The sequence below is a fragment of the Ursus americanus genome, chromosome 9, assembly GCF_024610735.1.
Source record: "Ursus americanus isolate L20-20 chromosome 9, mUrsAme1.1.p, whole genome shotgun sequence".
Classification (NCBI taxonomy): domain Eukaryota; kingdom Metazoa; phylum Chordata; class Mammalia; order Carnivora; family Ursidae; genus Ursus; species Ursus americanus.
The window spans coordinates 30,232,788-30,249,720 of NC_142135.1; the positions used below are offsets into that span (position 1 = coordinate 30,232,788).

The following is a 16,933-nucleotide window of genomic DNA, read 5'->3' on the forward strand; positions in this document are numbered from 1 at the left end:
TTAATCCAAGGAGGGGAGTGTGGGAGTGAGGCTGGCTGGCCAGAAGGCTTTCTAGAGCCAGTCACTGCCTGAGCTCCAGCCAGCTGGGGAGTTCTGGAAGAAAGCAGAGAGCACACCTCTGAGAGAAGGTGGCAGATCTCCTCATCAAACTCCCATGCCATCCTGGCTGGAGAACGGCCTTTAGAGACATCCACTCTCGGGCACTTCCAGCTTATCTTGGGCACGGGCCAAAAAAAACACTCAGAAAATACAGGGGTTTGAAGCAGCAGCCTCCTGCCTGTAGAGGTGAACGCCGGAGGGGAGAGGTGGGGCACACACACCATTTGCTACACCCAAGCCACAGGCAGCCCTGGGCAACCTCAGGCTTCCCGGGCAGGGCACCCAGCTTGAAGCCTACCACATGGCCAAAAGCGGACCAGGCTTAGATTTTCCTGAGCACAGAGAAAGGGACGGAGCCATGCATGCTTCCTCACCCAAACTCAGATGAGTAAGGCAGGAGACAAGTGGAACCAGCAGGGCACTCAGTGGAGGTGGGAAAAACAGACTCTCCAACGATGGCAATTCTGGGTGAGAATTACAGTAGGCAGGAAGTATCTACAAAAATTACCTAGAATGTCCTCACTCACTTTTGTTGCCTCTTGTTACCAAAAAGAAATCCCCAGCAAGCTACTTTCTGTGGTGGGACTGCAGTCCCCTAAGAGACCAAGTGAGAACGAGCTGGCGAACCCCAGCCAACCCTCAGACCTAGGGAGAGAATGCTCAGCGGTCGTTCGCCCCTATTTGAGGGTGGTTTCCCACACGCCAGTGGACAGCCTGAAACAGAGCTCATGAAAGTCAACGCTCTTTAGACTTCAACGAACCAGAAAAGGGGACTGGAAGGCGTTCTTTGTATCTACAAGGAGTTTCCCCGTAGTGGAGACGGGGTTTGGCCACCCTGAAAGCCGGGAGGTCCTCCTGCCCGGTTCCTCTCTCCGTTTCCGTGCAGGCCTCCCGCAGCCCTCACTCCTGCGCAGAAACGCAGCCCTGGTCAACCCTCTTCATTACTGAACAAGGGAGGCGGCACTGTTTCCTCCCTTAGTTTGGAAAGTCTGCTGCTCACCTTCGGAACCGGCCCTGTGGGGACGCCCGGGTGGCTCAGTCGGTTGAGCATCTGCCTTCTGCTCAGGTCATGATCCCAGGGTGCTGGAAGTGAGCCGTGTGTCTGGCTCCTTGCTCAGCGGGGAGCCTGCTTCTCCCTCTGCCTGCCTCTCCCCCTGCTTTTGCGGGTGGCCTCTCTCTCTCTATCCCAAATAAAATCTTAAGAAAAAAAGAAATGGCCCTGGGGGGAGACAACTACCAAAATGATTCTGAGGAAATGATATCTTCCTGGAGGAAGACAGCGTCAGAAGGGTCCTTTTCAATGCAGCATTATGATAAATCCCACTGGCTTCTTTTGTTGCTGTTGTTTGAAACAATGTAGAAAACCTTGCCGGGCAGCTCCTTTTCATCAGCACGGGGTGAGGTGGGGTGGGGGCGGGGGGAATTTACTTCCTGCAAGATGCCAGATGCAGGCAAATTACCTTTGCTCCCAGATCTGATTTACGGGAAGGGGCCTCCGCCTCAGGACTAACAAGCACAGCTTCTCCGAGTGAGCCACCCCTCACCCCACCCCCAGGACGCCGGCAGGGTGGAGAGGCCCCAGGGGTGGGAGGCCCTAGGGGTTGGGAGGTGGGAGGTCACCAACAAGGGGAACAAACGGGTTGGGAGGGGTGGGTGGGATGGAAAGAAGTGAAACACCCAAGCGTCTAACTCAAAATATTCGACAATTTCTGAGTCCGTGGCCACTGTCCTATATGGGAATTCGCACTGCCATGTATCCCAAGTATGAGCTAACTGACCCGGGTCCTCTTCTGTCTTTTACAAGTACGAAAAGTCAAAACAGCTTTGCTGTAAAATCATTGCTGGAATAGTCCCTTCACTCTGCAGGTCTCAGAAGCCTTTCCTACACGTTTTTAACATCTACGTGCTGGCCTTTAACTCTGGCCCAGCTCGGCCACCTAGTACAAATGCAACATGGAAACGTGGTCGTGAAGTACGCTGTTGGGTTCCCGGTTGCCATCCTTCACACCAGCCCAGACAGCTTACTTGGCTCGATGCTATCATTACTTCATCGTAAAAGCAGCATTCCAGTTACGCGTTCCCATATTAAGCTCATTAAACAACAGAAGGGGGTGGAGAAAACACAGGGGTTCTCAGCAATTGCGGTTCCCGTGGCCTTCACGTGCATGCTTGACGGCGTCAACTCGGCAGCAGTGGTTCCCAGCTCGGGCAGCACGTGAGAATCCCCTAGAGAGCTTGTAGCTCGTGCTCAAGCCAAGCCTGCCCCAGACCAGTTACATGAAAATCACTAGGGGTAGTTCCCGGCACTGGTCGTTTTTTAAAGCTTCGTCGTGATCCTGAAGTGCAGCCCAGAGCATTTTTGCTCTGTATTATTTTCATGGACAATAAAGCCACATGATTTTCCGAATGACTACTTTCAGTGCCTCCTGAAACTTTAGGGCTGTCTGCTCCCACTGTTGCCAGTTATTGCACTAGTTAGCGCTACAGATGACCCTAAGTCTTTGTTAAAAGGAAACCTGCGAGTCGGAAATCTGGAAGACTCTGAGAATAAAAGGAGCTCTGGAGAGAAATGCTCTGTTGCTTGAAGGCAAGTTCTGCACTCAAGGTTATCCTTAGTGCAGTCATTCTCCCTAAAGACTCAGCAATTGTGTCTAAGTGTTGTATGTAACCCCCCAAAGAGCTACGGGCCCTCCAGATCAGAATTAGCATATTGTATTCAAACAGGCCAAATCCAAATATATGTCCAAAAGGCCTTGACAAAGGCATCTTTACTTGCATTTCTTGAAAAGTGGCAGAAAGAAAATTATATAGCAGAAAACAGCAAAATATACTTAAAAATACTGCCCCCACCCCAAATCTTACACAGCAATACAGCAAATGCTTCTAATGTCTCCTCCCTCTTTCAAAAACACCGCCTCTCAAATATTCAGACTACTTGGGATTTTCCACTTTTTTTTTTTAATCAATTCCTCTTTCTGTAAATAGCTTATGGTCTAATATTTAGTCATTGTTATCTTCTTTTTCATGCCAAGAATCTGAAATTTCTTATTCCGGTAATAAAAGCACTTTTCCTTGGGAAATCACCCGCTTCTTGACAGTGTTTTGGGTATAGCTGACCACACCGGCCTCTGGGACTAAGCACCAGCCCTGGCCCATCACCTGCAGCCCATGGTGCGGGGCCTTGATCAAGCACACGTGCAGCCAGGCCAGTCGGAGGCAATGGAGAGGCCAGGACTGTTAAGGCTATCGGGCAAAAGACGTTTTCTTCTGGGGATAGCAGTTTCAGAAATAGAAGTCTAGAGTTGCCTAAAGTGAGTATAGGAAGTCTTGAGAATGAATCCAATGATAAGAGTATAAAGCTCCGGGGTGAAAATAAAAATCTGGGTGTGAAACATGCCTCGGAGAGGTTAATCCCAAACCTACTAAGCTTTTGATGAAATTCAGCTGTGCTTCAAGAAAAGCTACCCTGCTTCACGTGTAGAAAACAAACTATTTGAAGATATTTTGAATTCTGTTGCTTGAAACTGGAAGATTTAGGTTTAATACAGAAACCAGTACTTAGATATAGGGTCTAAGTATATTCTAAGAGTCCATAAATGTGGAATTGGCTGAGCCATGATGTGGGAGCTGGCAGTAAGGATACCTCTACTATTACGAAGAAGTTGGAAAGGTTTGTTACTAGGTGGTTGACCCATCATCTATTCCATCTGGGATATAGATAACATGCCTAACAAGGCCGAAATTCTGCGGCCGTTTGCAGAAAACTCTAGAATGTGGGGGTGTATTGGTTATTCCATGAAGCCTTCACCCCCCAGAAAGAAACAGAAGTTTCTGTACACAGTTCTGTGCATGTTAGCCTATCTGGAAACAGAGGGAAGAAAACAGAACTGTGCTAAGAAAGACCTTTTCATCATACAAGTCATTGAAGGGTTTTGAGATTCTGTTCATGTTTTTACTTGCGGGGTTAGCGATACTAAATTCTCTGGCCCAGACTAAGTTGGAATGGAGGCTAAAAGTGGAGCGGGAGATAAGATAGGAGGATGAATCAACAATTTTCTGCCTCAGACTTCTTTTAAACACCCCAACCTGTGAACTCCCTACCTAAAAAGAGCAGACCAGCAGCTCCAATGAAAAGAGCCTAAGGACGAGGGAAGGATACTATGGGACTTCTGAGCTATCTTGAGACAGAAGCCAAACTGGGGAGTACGAAGCTAATCACTGCAAGGATGTGCAGAGCTCTAGGGTCCACTGACCAGAATCTCAATTCTGGCATCGACTCGGCAAGGTGACTAGCTTTGTCTTCACTAAAATTGGCACAAATAGATCCCAAACCTACTAAGCTTTTAGGGCAACTTTTTTTTCCTTTTTTTTCACCGGAGAATCCATAGTCTCTTGAATAAATGCCTAAATGTATAATGTTCTACAGCTTTTCTTTTTTCAGTTAGCAGTCAGTCTCGGGAAGAAGCCAAGAGCCATGCCTACTGGCTTAATCCTAACTTCGGCAAATGGTATTTCTTTGCGTAAAGGTTTTATAATTTATCAAGCCCACTACTGCTGACCACAGACTACTATCCAATTTAGAGATACCATAAAGAATGCTGCACTGAATATATGTGACGGTCCTTGTAGTTTTTCTTTAAAACTCCAACCTGGTACTATGGGAAGGGTTATCATATTTTGGCAGCCAACTTCCAGGAACTCACACAAGCATTTGTTCACTAACTGAATGGATAGCTATCTTTATTAACCACGAGTGTTGTGCTTCGTTTTCAGGGAGGGGAGTCTCAGAAGTACCCTCCATAATGTTTCAACCAAAGACCTTAGCAAAGTGCCTCATGGACAGTGAATTTGGGATCTTACCTTCTGTGATTCTCAAGCAGCCCGTACAGAATCTCCACACCCCAATTCTCTTTTTCTTCCTGGTTGGTTTTGTCAAAGCTCCACGGCTTCCTACTATGCCAGCAGCATGTTTGTTTTTCATTTGCCTGTGGCTTATAAAGCCACAGATGTGGGTGGGTGGCAGGAACTCAGCACTTTGCTTCCTGAGCGATAAGTACCGCCATCAACTGCACACATATGGCTCCTATTAAAGTAAATGGAAGGCACGTGTCTAATTTGGAGGGCAAAATTGGCAAAACCGAAACAGCTGTAGCTATTGACCCTCTGTTTGGAATGGGTGTTACGTGAGGTGAATAGTTTGGTCCCCTTTTCTAACCTGTTTGTATGACTTCCTCATTGCATAATGGTCATTTCTTTCTACCTCCGTTCGCATATCATAGGATTTTCCCCAGGCTCTTCTTAGTTCAGTATTTCTTTCTTTCACATAATGAGAGAAGAAATTTAGGAAAGCCATTTTGCATGAGTCTATCAACACCAATGACAAACAATACCCCTCCAATCTGGCAGAAACTGGGTGACCCATTATTGGGATATTTTAGAGGAGAATCAAATATCTAATTGGGATAGTGGTTGACTGGAAGATTTCTTTTGACCTCAAGTGTCTACGATTCATGGGTTAATTCAGTGAACATATTTTGAGCATCTTAATATGCCGGTTCCTGGTAGAATCCGGACACACACAAAAAGACAATTTGCATTTCCAAGGATTTCACATTCTAGAGAGGGCAGTCAAGAAAACTGCCTCCTACAAGAAACCATGAACAACTTGAGGACAATGAAACTGCTGTTTGTTGTCCTGTTGTTAGCACTCGACAAGCATTTGTTGTATTAATCAAATAATTGCAATGTATATGAGGAAGCTAACTAGAGAGAGTAGAAACATAGATCTGAAAGTTGAAAGAATAGTCTAAACTTGGATGGAAATTTTTGAGTCATCACTGTAGAGATGTTAGAGAAAATATAAAAATGAATGAGACTGACCAGGACAAATACATGAAATGTGGCCAGCTCTGGAGCAACTGAGCTCTCATGGACAGATACGGGATAGGGAGGCACCAGGACACAAACAGAAATATAAGATGAGACTCTGTAAGAACTAATGTCCTGGAAGTGCAGAGAGCTTTCTACAACAACACACCATACACTAGGGGGCTTGTAAACAACAGAAATTTATTCTTCACAGTTCTGGAGGCTGGGAAGTCCAAGAGGAAGGCCCTGGCACGTTTGGTGTCCAGCAAGGACCAGCTTCCTGATTCGTAGAGGACACTCTCTAGCACGTTAACTTCACATGGTGGTAGAAGTGAGAGAGAGCTCTCTGGGGTCCCTTCTATAGCGGCATTGATCATATTTCAGAGGACTCTACCTTGACGACCTCATCACCTCCCAAGGTTCCACCTTTTAATACTATCACCTTGAGGTTTTGGATTTCAATGGATGAATGTTGGAGGGACACATTCATACAACAGCAGTTTCAAGAAGAGTGTTACCAAAGATAAGAAAAGCTACAGATTACATATGTAACATATAGACTGAAAAGTTCCCATTTAATAAAAAGGATTAGAAAAAGTAAAATAAAATAGGCCAAATTGTAGAGAAGTAGCCTAGAAAAGAGAAAAATAAAGCTGGAGAAATAAGACTTTCCTCTGTCTCTGTCTCTTGGATAGAAGCTTCCTTCGTATCCCTCCACTGAACCCAGTGCAACGATTAGCAAAGAAAACATCTGCCCATGCAATTCATCTATGTTTTAAGTTGGACACGAGATATATTGTACCATTAAATAAAATGCTGACAGTCTTTCCCAATTTGTACAAAAAATTAATTTAAAAGATGATTGTGTTCTCAACTGCAAGTTCGTCTTTCACGTATTTGTATTACGTTTTTGGTGTCCATTCTGCGCTTCTGCTATCAAGTGGTAGTGTCTGAAAAAACAAGGGGGAATCAAAGTAATACATCTTAAATGAGGAAACCTAGGAATAAACTAACCATGTGGGTTTGGTGACATTTATTTCATGGACAGGTATGCTCAGGATTGTGATTTCACATTATAAATGTAAAGTATGTTCTCAGTTCACATAACAGAATTGATTAGTCTGTTTTTTCTTGGTGTTCTGAAAAGTTTCATAACATCAGGGGGTTTCATGGTATCTCCTAGACAAATCTGAGAAACGTTGGCTTAATACATTAGTTTGCATGGACTAATCAAACAAACTTCCTACTCCAATTTAGTCCTCCCATTTCTTATCAGAAGTCTTACAGTGAGTTTAGTGTGGAATCCACCTTCTAAAGAGAAAACAACTTTCTCCTTTGTGCCTAGATGACACATGACGATTGCCAATTCAGAGTATTCCAGACTGGGAAGTGAGACTATGGGTAGGTATTGGAGAAGCTAAATAATTGGACAGAAAAATGGATATTTTAATAAATATTACTGAATTAATAAATATTACTATTTGATTCCCCTACGAATATTCTCAAAATAGCGTAAGTGAAATAATTGAGTTTTTCCTAGATTCCCTCTTGGGAGTCTGGATTCTGGTGTTTGAATGTTAAACTACTACTTATATGGAGCTCCGTGAGTCTTCAGTTTCATCCAGAATTTCAGGTCCATTTGGGTCGTTCTGAGGCAGGTCTCCAGTTAGCTGCACTAACTTCCTGAGCAGAGAACTTTCCTCTCAGTAACACTTTGCTACACACATTCACCTCTGGATAGCTATGTCCTGGGCAAATGGCTCTGCCCTCTTGCTTTCCTTTAGTTCATTACTGTTTAAACCCAAAAGGTTTTGTTCATCAGCAATATCTGTAATTTACTTACTGTTAGCATCTAAAGGAACCTGAACATGATCAGGAATGAAAGGAAAAGTTCTCTAAGAGCTTCAAGGAGTCAGAGCTAAGGGAAGGACATTTGAATACCATTGTCATGAATGGTCTGAGTGAAAGAGCTGATCTCTTTGGACATGCTCAGGGCTTGTGACCTTTACTATTAAATGTGAGGAGGGGACTGCACACAGAAGTACACACCTAGAAACAACTGGTCTCCCAGCCTTAGCCAAGCTTCTAAGGACAAGACACCAAAGGCCTTTTGCTCTCATGGTGAAAATCACTTCCGCATTATTGGTATGCTATCATTTCCACACAAGGACTAAATGAGCTGAGTAAATCCTATTTCTTCCACCCTTGGGAGCATTAGCTGGACAAAACAGACATCCTACTGATTTACAATCTGGACAGCCGTTCCCACAGACGTGACAAAGTATTTCTCACAGGGCTTTTCTCAGCTGTTGCTTTTTCCTGACGCAAGTGTCAAATGCTCTGGCAGGTGAATTCTGCATCCCTGTGGTGGCCTTGGGCCTTGGCATTTGTAAGCCAGTATATTTCTGTCATCTCCTGCATGTCAGAGCTCAAAAGAGCTCACCCGTGGGTTGGAGCAAAGGCAGCTGCTCTTGTCCCTGGGGGAAAATGCAATTAAGAAACTTTGTAGCACACAACATCAGTATTTCCTTTGGAGAATAAGTGGGAGAGTTGGAGATCCAAGGGTTCAGGCCAGGGCAATGGACGCTCTAGAACCAGATATACAAATCTAAGAAGCTTAAGGAGATAGCAAGGTAGAAGGGAATGATAAAAGATTAGGGCCTCACTCCATTCCTCATTTTGCCCAAATCTTTGTCTCATGTAGCACCCAGAAACTGCTTCATTTGATTCTGCCTGACAAAGCACAAGGATGGAATTAATTTCTAATGCATTTTATGTTGTTTAGACCTAGCAGGAACTGACTGGAATGGAAGGAACCAAATGTATATGTATGTATGTATATAGTTTATATACATATACACACGCACGTACATATCTCAAGACGCATCCTACTGCCTTAGTTAGCTGTCAATTGAAATATCTGACACTTTACTGGAAGACAACTAGTTTGAAAAGTAGAAAAGGCACTTTTCAAACAGAAAAGAATAGGTAAAACCATCACTGGGTTGAAGCAACGCTTTATACACTGAAGGAAATATAAAATATTAAAGTCAGAAATTACCTTAGACTTAAATTTCCATACCCCTCATTTTGGGTGAAGAAATTGAGGCTCAATAAAGTGAGTTAACCAAGGTCTTAGCTGGTTAGTGAGAAGAGTAACTGTGATGGTTCTCAAGCAAAAAAAAAAAAAAAAAAAAAAAAAAAAATTATTTTTCCAAGGCATGGTGCTGGGTATCTATGGTTCCAAAGGGAAAATATACACACTCTATCCAGGTCTTCGAGGGTGGGAGCTATGGTTTGCCATGCGGAGGACAGTGCTAAAGGATCCCACCCAGAACCACACATGTGTGATAGTGGATAAACCCAGGAGTGGATAAGCTCATTCAGGTACAATGTGCAGAGCAAAAACAGGAAACACAAAAGCCAGTCTCCTCATGAAAATTCCAAGGTTCCTTCTACAAGGCTTATCTCAATCAATACCTACAAAAGAAAAATTTAATATAATGTCCACAGCATTACAGTGTTCAATCTTGTGATGTAAGAGAATTTTATGTGAATGAAAAATGTCCTATTTACACCAAAATGCTCTCGAATCTTGTACTGGTTACTACAAAGCAGATTTTGGTACACGATCCAACAATGCCAAGCCTCACCCCAGCGAGGTCACGTTTCCCTTCTATGTTCAAACTCTTATGGTTGGAACCCTCTCATCCTTTTGATGTGCAACTTTTCCAGGTTGTCTTAGCTGCTATAACAGAAAACCACAGTTTAAATGGTTTATAAACAACAGAAATTTATTTCTCACAATTCTGGAGGCTTGAAGTCTAAGATCGGGGCGCTGGCAGATTCAGCGTCTGCTGAGAGCCCTCCTCCAGAAAAGACTGCCATCTTTTCTCCATGTCTTCCCATGAAGGGGCTGAGGGAGCTCTCTGGGGCCCCCTTAAAAGGGCACCAATCCCATTCATGAGGACTCTGCTCTCATTACCTAATCACCTCCCAAAGACCCCACCTCCTATTACTACAGACAGTCCTTGACTTATGATGATTTGAGTTATAATTTTTTGACTTTACCATGGTGTGAAAGCAATGGAGACACATTCCCGGAATTTTGAACTTGGATCTTTTCCCAGGCTAGCGATACCCTACAGGACCCTCTCTCGAGATGCTGGGCAGTGGCAGCCCCGGCTCCCAGTCAGCCATGTGATCGTGAGGATAAACAACCAATACACTTACAACCATTTTGTACCCAGGCAGTCATTCTGTTTTTCACATTCAATACAGTCTTTAGTAAATTATATGACATATTCAACACTTTATTATAAAATAGGCTTGTGTTAGATGATTTTGCCCAACTGTAGGCTAATGTAAGCATCCTGAGCATGTCTAAGTTTGGCTAGGTTAATTTGTGAAGTTTGCTAGGCTAGCTACATTAAAAAATTTTTAATTCACGATATTTTCAAGTTGCGATGGATTAATTGGGATATAACCCCATCATAAGATCTGAATGGCTGTAGGGGTCGGGATTTCAACATAATGGATTCTGTGGGTACAAACATCCAGTCTCCAGCATGTTTTCTTCTTCTAAAAGTTTCTGAATATCTCAGCATCTTCTGTGTTACCCAGATTCTTCTTTCACCACCCAATTCTTGACCCTAAAAACTGCTTCATTTCATCCCAGAAGCCGTTCCCCTTCACTTGTCACAACATTGTAGAAATGGGCTAGTATTTTTAAAATCCTAATAGTAAGACTATTTTAAGAATAATCTAAAGATACTGCACAGTCCTCAACACCTTACAGGCCCCTTACAATACAGGTTCACATCATGTCCTCTATCCCATGCCATTTGCTCAGAGCTACGGGTTTATACTATACCCAACCACCTTCACACTCCAGGCGCCTCATACCTCCAGGTCTAGACCAAAGGGATCCCAGGCTTCAGAGAGAGAAGAAAATATTTCCCTCACCTTGTTCTAAAGCTCACTCAGGAATGACTTCTTTCCAGAATGCTTGACAACTGAAATGTCCATTTCCTTCAGATACAAACCCATTCCTATCTACAAGGTTGTGGCCAAGCTGCTTACAAGACAATTCTATGATGACTGATAGCATGTTTCCCAAAGCCCACATTCTCTAGCTTGTCCCCAGTTTGTAGGACATCAATAGCCCAATAGAAGTTAGGTGTTGCCAAAACTAGCATTATTCTGTGATGGGCAGAATAATGTCTTCCAAGGATGTCTACTCCAAATCCCTGAAACCTTTGAATGTGCTCATTCCCTTGCATGGAAAAAAGGACTTTGCAGATGTGATTAAGTAAAAGACCTTGAAATGAGCAGATTATCCTTGATTATATGGGTGGGCTCAATGTAATCGCAAAGATGCTTAACCACAGAGAAACTTTCCTGGCTGTATTCTGAGGTTGATATGACTACAGAAGAGGGGTCAGAGAGAGGCAACATTACTCACTTTGTTGTAAAGAAAGGGGCCGCAAGCAAAGGAATGTGGGCAGCCTACAGAAGTTGGAAGAGGCAAGCAAAATGGATCCTCCCCTAGAGCTGGGTAAGGAATGCAGTTTTGCCAACACCTTGATTTTACCCCAGTGAGACCTATGTCAGACTTCTAACCTCCAGCCTGTAAGATAATAAAATTGTGTACTTTTAAGCCATTAAGTTTGTGGTAATATGTTATGGCAGCAATAGAAAACTAATATCTTATTTCTTTTCAGTCTTTCCTCATTAAAGCTGCAAAAGACACGGAGACCCAGTCGTCTGTATGAACACAGTAGCAATGTGTATTGTGCTTGTTACACCCGTAATGTCAGCTCATCTTGGATGTGACCTAGGGAATTTTAATAAGCAGCATTCTGTACTAAACTTAGCCATTCTTGGACTCGAGAAAATAATCTAAAAAAGAAGAAGAAAATGACCTAAAACAGTAAATATAGTTGAAGTCTGTAGAGAGAAAATTTAAATCAATTAGAAAAAAATTCTAATCCAAGAGTTCTCCACTTTGGCATGATTGGCATTTTGGGCCAGGTAATTCGCAGTTAGGTAGGGCTCCCCTGTTCACTGCAGGATTTTTAGCAGCATTCTTGCCTCTACCCACTAGGTGCCAGTAGCAAGCCTTCTCCTGAGACAAGCGGACACTGCCAAATGTCCCCAGGAGACCAAATCATTCGTGGTCCAGAACCAATGTTCTACCCCAGTGAGATCTTGGAGGACAAAAGCTGTCTTGTAAGGATAACCTTGCTATTCTAGGATACGAAAATGTTCCGTGAAGAAGTATGGCAGGATATGGGTCTATCTCACAGGCCTTTACAGTTTCGATACGTGGGACACACAGTGTCAGGGATACAAATATTCATTTGAAAGTGATTTATATATGAGGACTTTCGTGGATAAATTATTGGTCTTTCACTTTTAATACGAGGTCTCTTCCCATGAGTCGGTCGTTTTTGCTGGCCAGCCGACTCGGAAAGGCGCAAGAAGAGCTGGGCACTGTGGCTTTACTTGTAAGGACGTGGCCAGACTTCTGAGGAGATCACACACTCACACAACCAACTGCAGGCGGCTTCGAGTTACAGAGCACAGGCCAGTGGGCAGGGAGGGGACGTCGCCATAGAGTCACCCACTAAGAAGGGCAGGGGCTTCCAACATAGTTCTATTCGTCTGGGCTGAAGCTATTAAATGGGATGCATTCTCAGGGGGAAAATCCATTAATGAGATGCTATACACAGCCAGTCCCATACTTCCATTCCATGCAGGAGATTCAGCTACTTAGCCCTACGTGCTGGCACCTCAGGCTACCGCGTGCACAAGACATCAAAGGTTACCTATTCTTCTCAAATATGGTAACGATCTAAAAATAGGGAAGTGATTTAAGAGCTAAACAAAGCAACTGAGTTGTTTATAACCCATGAATAAGCCAGTGCATGAATTCAGCTGAAAACAATTTGAAAATGAGGAATTCAGCCTGGAGCAAAACTTAATCCATTATCATGATCATATCAACCCAAATTAAAACATTAATAGAACGGATGGTCCAAGGTTCTGGTCTATAGCAAAATAGCTAAGAATTTGGGTGACATTTCTTTCTGACCATCAATAAAGTCTGCTGGGTCTCTTTGGAGGACAGAGACTTTTAAAACTGGGATTTTCTTTAGAGTACGTTTATAATGTCCAGTTGCCACACATAGTAATAGTCTGCGGAAGCAGTATTTGGGGATGGGAAAGTAAGTTAAAAGTGGTAAATGAGTTATTCTCAGCAGAGTTCTATTTTAGATGGTTTTTATAAATACACTCCCTGTAATTAATAATCACGACACAATTGGAGAAAGACAACCCCATTTCTCCTTCAAAATAATTAACAATTCTCATTCTCCCTTTAGATTAGTTCAAGGTGGTCTCTCAATTACATCACAGATAGAGGCACTATGGTCACAACTTACAGCTCTCTTCAAATAGTTCAAGGTCTGATAGACTGGAGGGAGATTAAGGCCCTAGATGCTTCTCCAGAATGAGAACCCTTGGATGGAAGTTTCAGGCAATCAGGTTTCAGAACAAAATACAAAAAAACCTTTTGTTGCTGCTGTACAATGAGACTTGTTTAACCGTAGGCTGCGCTCCATTGTTTCTCAGCTCTGGCAGGGGCTGTAGCATCATCACTTTACAGCCGCGTGTGCAGGAGCCCTGACTTCAATGAGAGGCGAGACTGCCAGCCTCTTCATACTGTCAAGGTCTACACTCCAGCATCTGGAGGTGGCTGTCAGCTGAGGCTCCCAGGTCCTGGGTTCTAAGATATCAAATGACTCTCCCAGCCCCAGAGGGACCTGACACAGTCTCCCAGAGCAGAGAAGGGTGATAGGAGGCTTGTCCTGTGTTCTGTGTCAGGGCCACTGGTCATGATGGAGCACAGGCTCTGTCAATAGCACAGGGTAGCATGGTATGAGGAATGGCCCATGGTCCATTCTTCTGCTCCATACTCCCCTTCCCAGCAGCAAAAGTTTTTATAACCCAATTAAGGTCTCATTCCTAATAAGTCAGGTCCTTTATTAATGTTTGTGAGCCAGCTCAAAATTTTGGCTCAAACCTGTTCCCTAAGTATGTTATAAACTGAAATCAGTCATTCAATAAATATGTATTAAGAACCTGCTTGTGTCAGGCACTGTAGCAGGCATTGAAAATAAAGGGATGGGCAAAATAAGGGTGGTCCCTTCCTTTTAAGGTGGTGACAGTCAAACAGAGGCGATAGGAAATGAGCAAACACTACAGGAGCATACGGTGGCAGCCTCTCACCTGTGGAGGGGAAAGGGGGCTTGCCAGAGCCAGGGGCCTTTAAGCTGAGACTTGAGGAAGGAGTGGGGACAGGACAAGGAAAAGAATGAGTGTTCCAAACAGAGGAGGAAGCCTGAAGACCAGAAGTCAGCAGAGCTATCTGCTTTTGAGGAAGTGGCAGAAGCTGCCCCTGGTTGGGATATAGAGAGGTGGGGAGTCCTGAACACTCAGGCTGGAGAGAGGGGTTCAGGTCCTTTTTCTTCTTGGTGATTGTTTGGTGTGATTATATTAAATCAGTCATACTGGGAATAAGGAAAGCACCACCCCAAGGGCTATAAAACAACCCACCCCAATACCAGCGTACATCTCCTCAAACAAAGACTGTCCCTGCCCAGACAGCCCAGGTGCTGATCTGTTCCAGCCACACAGCCTACAGTGACCCTGACAGTAGAGCCAGGGACTGTCTGTCTGTCCCGTCTCCCTGTAGTCCCCACCAAAGGTTGCTTGGAAGCTGCTACCCTGTCCCAGAGAGGGTCTATTGCTGAGGTATCACGCACACCACAGTGTCCAGGGCCACCACCTCCTGACTCCAGTGCCACCCCGCTGGGATGCTCCCAATACGCAGTCTTGAGCAGGAACTTCAGCGGGACCTGCCCATCTGTCATCTTGTTCTCAGGGCACAGCATCACCTGGAGAGAGAGTTTGGAGAGGGGAATGTTAGTGAGATGGCCTGTCCCTTCCATACTGCTTTATGCTCACTTTCCCCCTCGGGATTGATTGGAAATGATATTCTGGAATGACAGATACCAATTCCAGCCTCTCTCCTCCACCCTCTACCTAGGTTGCATGATGTGGGAGGGTGGGGAGACTGTGTGGGTGCAGCTGTAAACAGTGCGGTCTCCCCCATCGCCACACCTCTGCGTCATGCAGCTTGCTGATGGATGAAAAGAAAGCTTTCTTGGATTCCCACTTAAGCCACTACCACGGAGTTCAGAGTCTCATGGATGCTAGTGGGTTTTCACGGCCCGCCCCTCCTGTTTCTCAGAGCACGCAGCTCTTCTGGGCCCTGGCACACATGCCCCCAGGGAATACCTCCAGTTCTGGGTAAAAGGGATCAACTAGGTTGCCAAAGAATCTTGGTGGGCACAGGGTGGGCATCCAGCGGCGATCACGGATAATGACAATTAGCTCCGGAAACCATGCCTGGGGAAGAAGGTGCAGTTTTATGCAGCTAAAAGTAGAACTTGTTTGGGAGAATTTGAGCCCTAACTAACTGATCATGATGTTAAGGAGTGATGGTTTATTGTTTAGGTGTGATCATAGTATTAGAGATATATTAAAAAGAATCTTTTAGAAAGACAGGCCAACCTGAAATATTAATAAAATCATACTCTGTCTAGTAATTTATCTCAACAAAATCTGACAATGGAAGGACAGTAGGGATGTGTGAGGTTAGATAAGCTTAGCCATTAGCTCATGCTTGCTGAGCCTGGTTGACAGACACTCAGGGTACAGAAGACTTACGATACTGTAATCTCTACTTTTGTCTGTGTTTCACATTTTCTCTACTACACAGTTTTAAAGAGTATATCTAGTAAATATGCAAGCTACAGAAAGTTTTAAGATAACTGAAATCCTTTAAAAAGCTATTAATAAATGGCATTTCACTAGGTGAATAAAGGCAGAACAAAGTCTCCACAACACATGTGGAATCGAGCAAACCAAAAATAGCTTCTGGAAGACCTTCTACTATGGATTATAGGTATGGGAAAATTTAGGCTTGGAAAATTAAAATTAGATCACACCAAAGAAGGAAAAATCAATAGAACAATTTTAATATATATTCTTTCTTGGCAATGATACTATTAGATTTACCAGATAATCAAGATTTAACAACAACAAAACATTTATTCATTTTCTGAAAAGTTTTGAGTCCAGTACTGCTAGAGGGCAGAAACAGAGTTCCAAGTAACCTCCAGTTCTCTCAAATTGGTTTCTGTGTAAATGAGAGATAATATGAAACCTCTCAGAACCATTCTTTTCTATTCTACTGTTGGCGGGTTTGGCTCAAAAAAACAGACATCAGTTTATTATCAAAAGGATTGGAAATACTCAGTTCTCAATCAATGGTGTAGAGATGTGGCAAGATTCAGGAAGTGGATCCTAACCCTCACGTGGGGCTCACCCACAAAATGTAAGAGAAAGGGAGAGAATACAGTAAGCTGGTCATTCCATTCTAACTTAGAATTTAGATGTCTATCACAATCCAAATTCTCAGTTCAGTAAAAACTGCCAAGGTTTCCCTGTCATACTTCATCTGCCACGAGGAACTGAATCAGGAGACAGGTATTGACCACTTGAGCAAGTACCCTGGCCACTTTCAGGTAGGATTGGAGCCTAACATGGTTAGGTAACCCATGGTTGCCCCGTGGGTGCTAAACATGTCACCAACATTACTGAATATAAACTTTTTTTCACTCTTACTATCTTTCCATTTTGCAAATAAGGAAACCAAGGCACAGAGAGGTTCAGAAAGTCACCTGAAGTCATACAACTAGTAAGTCACTAAGTTTGGATTTTTAAAACTGATCTGACTACAGAATCCATGTCCCTTGCTATCACACAAGCCCATTTTATTAAATACAATGGAGACTATAAAATATACCAGAGACCGTGTTCTCTCTGGCATTGACCA

General features: G+C 43.7%; 1 long non-coding RNA gene across 1 annotated transcript in view; it reads right to left on the bottom strand.

The window, feature by feature from the left end:
- Positions 1–5,043, bottom strand: part of LOC148109434 (uncharacterized) — a 140,704-nt gene extending 135,661 nt beyond the window's left edge. Inside the window, exon 1 of the long non-coding RNA XR_015725631.1 lies at positions 4,960–5,043. This is a non-coding gene — a long non-coding RNA (uncharacterized LOC148109434). The remainder of the gene's footprint in view (positions 1–4,959) is intronic.
- Positions 5,044–16,933: the final 11,890 nt, after the last annotated feature.